We start from the raw sequence: 4,790 nt of genomic DNA on the forward strand, positions 1-4,790 counted from the left end.
GAATTTTAAAAATCCCCTTCCTGTTTGCTCAGCCAGGTGTGGAGTGCAATCAGTGAATCTTTACAGGTGACCATGCCTCCACGTGGCAAACGAGCCCCAGCATGGAGCAATGGCGAGTTGATGGACCTCATCAGTGTTTGGGGGGAGGAATCTGTGCAGGTACAGCTGCGCTCTAGCCATAAGAATTATGATACCTGTGCCCAGGTATCAAGAGCCATGAAGGATAGGGGCCATGACCGTGACGCGCTGCAGTGCAGGGTAAAAGTAAAGGAGCTGCGGAGTGCCTATTGCAAAGCACGTGAGGGAAACCGCAGATCCGGTGCTGCCCCCACGACCTGCCGGTTTTACAAGGAGCTGGATGCGATTTAAGGGGGTGACCCCTCTGTAAATCCAAGGACCACGATGGACAGTTCAGAGCCGGTAGAGGAGGGAGAGGGGGAGGCAGACAGTGAGGCTACTGTGGTGGGGGAAGACACCCCGGAGTCCCAGGAGGCATGCAGTCAGGAGCTCTTCTCAAGCCAGGAGGAAGCTAGCCAGTCTCAGCCCCTGGGACTTGGTGCAGAAGAATCACAGGAGCAGGTCCCAGGTAAGCAGCTTTTATTGCAATTGAAAGGTTTTGGGAGAGGAGGGGGGGTGGTATGGCTGCATGCTTGCATGCCTAGACATGAAATATCCCATTGATGTGGTCTATCACGTTGCGGTAATCTGCCTCTGTAATTTCTTCAAAAGTTTCTGCAAGAGCATAGGCAATTCGCGTGACCAAGTTTAAAGGGAGAGCCAGTGTGGTCCCTGTCCCAGTCAGGCTAACGCGTCCGCACCACTGTTCCAGGAGGGGTGGGGGGACCATTGCTGCACACAGGCAAGCTGCATAGGGGCCAGGGCGGAATCTGCATTGTTGTAGGAGACCCTCCCTTGCTTCCCAGGTAACCCGCAGCAGGGAGATATCTTCAAGTATTAACTCCTGTGGGAAATGGAGGGAGTGTTTCAGTGCAGGTCTCCCAACTGCTGCTTGCTTCCTGCCTTTACCAAAGCCCCAAAAAAGCAGTTCACCCATGAAGCAGAAAGCACCCTGCCAAGGCAAACCGCGGCAGGAACCCCAGGTTTAATTCCTGAGGGACATGGCAGTGCAGGTCTCCCAACTGCTGCTTGCTTCCTGCCTTTACCAAAGCCCCCAAAAAGCAGTTCACCCATGAAGCAGAAAGCACCCTGCCAAGGCAAACCGCGGCAGGAACCCCAGGTTTCATTCCTGAGGGACATGGCAGTGCAGGTCTCCCAACTGCTGCTTGCTTCATGCCTTTACCAAAGCCCCAAAAAAGCAGTTCACCCATGAAGCAGAAAGCACCCTGCCAAGGCAAACCACGGCAGGAACCCCAGGTTTAATTCCTGAGGGACATGGAGGGAGTGTTTCCCAGCATGTCTCCCAGGTTTTATTGACTTCTACTTCTACTATGCCATACCCTCACTTACCATTTCCGGGAGGCTGTGAATTCTCTAGCTGCGTTTGAAATGTCTGAGGAATGCTACAGTGTGAGACTTGAAACTAACTTCAGATTATACACAATGCAGGCTCTCTTTAAATGTATCATTTGCTGAATTTTTACAGTGTCCTTGACTAGTCCTGGACCGGTTTTATCAGTGACTGAAAGAAAGCTTCAGAACCTGAGAAGGAAGCCTAACAAAAGCAAGGAAGATTTGGTGAAGGCAGTTATGAACCAGTGTGCAACAGAGAATAAAACTGCTCAGGAATGGAGAGAAAAGATGCAGCACTGGAAGGAAGCAGAAAGCAGGAGAAAGGCATTGACACTGAAGAAAACCACGAGGCAGGCAGAGCACTACCGTGCCAAACCCCCACCCTCCCAAACCTCTTTCCCCTATGCACCAATGTCAGCTCCAAGTCCCGTTCCCCAGCATCCAGGTTCTTACCTACCCCATCACCAGCTGCCCCTGACAGCTGCCCCCAACACCTGTACGGTCACCTATGAGCCCAGAGAACTACGACCCTTACCCTATGCACTCAACCCCCATCACCATGCAACAGTACAATCCTGAGGTGCACAGCACTCCTGGCAGTACATATGCAAACCTATGAATGTACAGTTCAACAACCAACCCCCCTGCCCATTTACTTGCTTTTTTAAAATAAATGATTTCTTTGATTATGAAACAGTTTTTATTATTGCATAACGTGAAAGATAACAAACACCAAGGAAAACACAGGCAATTAAAAGCACTGTAACCAGTGCATGTCACTCCTGGGCAAGGCAAAAAACACTACTGTTGGCTTTCAGCCTCAAATTCCTCCCTCAAGGCATCCCTAATCCTTGTTGCCCTGTGGTGGGCGTCTCTAGTAGCTCTGCTGTCTGGCTGTGCAAATTCAGCCTCCAGGACTTGTACCTCGTTGGTCCATGCTTGGCTGAATGTTTCACCCTTCCCTTCACAAATATTATGGAGGGTACAGCATGCGGATATAACCGCAGGGATGCTGCTTTCCCCCAAGTCTAGCTTCCCATAAAGGGCTCTCAAGTGCTCCTTTAAACGGCCGAAAGCACACTCCACAGTCATTCGGCATCGGCTCAGCCTGTAGTTGAAACGGTCCTGGCTCCTGTCCAGCTTCCCTGTATAGGGTTTCATGAGCCAAGGCATTAATGGGTAAGTGGGGTCCACAAGGATCACAATGGGCATTTCAACGTCACCTACTGTGATCTTTCGGTCTGGGAAAAATGTCCCTTCCTGCATCTTCCTGAACAGGCCACTGTTCCGAAAGATGCGTGCATCATGCACCTTTCCAGGCCAGCCTGTGTAAATGTCAATGAAACGCCCACGGTGATCCACAAGCGCCTGGAGAACCATAGAGAAATACCCCTTGCGATTAATGTACTCGTAGGCTAGGTGGGGTGGTGCCAGAATAGGAATATGCGTCCCATCTATTGCCCCTCCATAGTTAGGGAAACCCATTTCTGCAAAGCCATCCACAATGTCCTGCACGTTCCCCACAGCCACGATTCACCTTAGCAGGATGCGATTAATGGCCCTGCAAACTTGCATCAAAACGATTCCCACGGTCGACTTTCCCACTCCAAACAGGTTCCTGACTGATCGGTAGCTGTCTGGAGTTGCCATCTTCCAGATTGCAATAGCCACACGCTTCTCCACCGTCAGGGCATCTCTCAATCTCGTGTCCTTGCGCCGCAGGGTGGGGGCGAGCTCAGCACACAGTCCCATGAAAGTGGCTTTTCTCATCCGAAAGTTCTGCAGCCACTGCTCGTCATCCCAGACTTCCATGACAACGTGATCCCACCACTCACTGCTTGTTTCACGAGCCCAAAAGCGGTGTTCCACTGTGCTGAGCATTTCCGTTACCGCCACAAGCAATTTCATGTCACCCGCATTAGGCAAATCCAGATCATCGTCGGACTCCTCACTGTCACTTTGGAGCTGAAGGAATAGCTCAACTGCCAAACGTGATGTGCTGGCGACAGTCATCAGCAAAGTCTTCAGCAGCTCAGGCTCCATTTCACACAGAAAGCGTGCTGCACTCACAATGGCTAGAAACGTGCACTCACAATGGGGGAAACTGTACTGCTGGGAAGTGAAGCGATGCACCACGGGGTGTTGGAAGAGGAAGCGGAATGACCCACACACTTCCTTCCCCTTCCCACAATACTCAGCGCCAAAACGGCGCCAAAACGGGATGAGGTGCTCTGTGGGATAGCTGCCCACAATGCACCTCTCAGTACAGCACTGCAAATTCTGCAAATGTGGCCACACTGCAGCGCTGGTAGCTGTCAGTGTGGCCACACTGCAGCGCTGGCCCTGCACAGCTGGACGACCAGCGCTGCAAACTACCAGCGCTGCAAACCGTAAGTGTAGCCATACCCTTGGAGTTGCAGCTAGCTGGAGATGTTAGGAATAACAAGAAGGGTTTCTTCAGGTATGTTAGCAACAAGAAGAAAGTCAAGGAAAGTGTGGGCCCCTTGCTGAATGAGGGAGGGAACCTAGTGACAGAGGATGTGAAGAAAGCTAGTGTACTCAATGCTTTTTTTGCCTCTGTCTTCACGGACAAGGTCAGCTCCCAGACAGCTGCACTCTGCAGCATGGTATGGGGAGGAGGTGACCAGCTCTCTGTGGAGAAAGAAGTAGTTCGGGACTATTTAGAAAAGCTGGACGAGCACAAGTCCATGGGGCCGGATGCACTGCATCCGAGGGTGCTAAAGGAGTTGGCCGATGAGATTGCAGAGCCATTGGCCATTATCTTTGAAAAATCATGGCGATCGGGGGAGGTCCCGGATGACTGGAAAAAAGCTAATGTAGTGCCCATCTTTAAAAAAGGGAAGAAGGAAGATCCAGGGAACTACAGGCCAGTCAGTCTCAACTCAGTCCCTGGAAAAATCATGGAACAGGTCCTCAAGGAATCAATTCTGAACCACTTAAAGGAGGGGAAAGTGATCAGGAACAGTCAGCATGGATTCACCAAGGGCAAGTCATGCCTGGCTAACCGAATTGCCTTCTATGATGAGATAACCGGCTCTGTGGATGAGGGGAAAGCAGTGGATGTGCTATTTCTGGAGTTTAGCAAAGCTTTTGATACAGTCTCCCACAGTATTCTTGCCAGCAAGTTAAAGAAGTATGGGCTGGATGAATGGACGGTAAGGTGGATAGAAAACTGGCTAGATGGTCGGGCTCAACGGTTAGTGATCAATGGTTCCATGTCTAGTTGGCAGCTGGTATCAAGTGGAGTGCCCCAAGGATCGGTGCTGGGGCCGGTTTTGTTCAATATCTTCATTAACGAT

This window comes from Mauremys reevesii, linkage group 15 (genome assembly GCF_016161935.1).
Source record: "Mauremys reevesii isolate NIE-2019 linkage group 15, ASM1616193v1, whole genome shotgun sequence".
NCBI lineage: Eukaryota > Metazoa > Chordata > Testudines > Geoemydidae > Mauremys > Mauremys reevesii.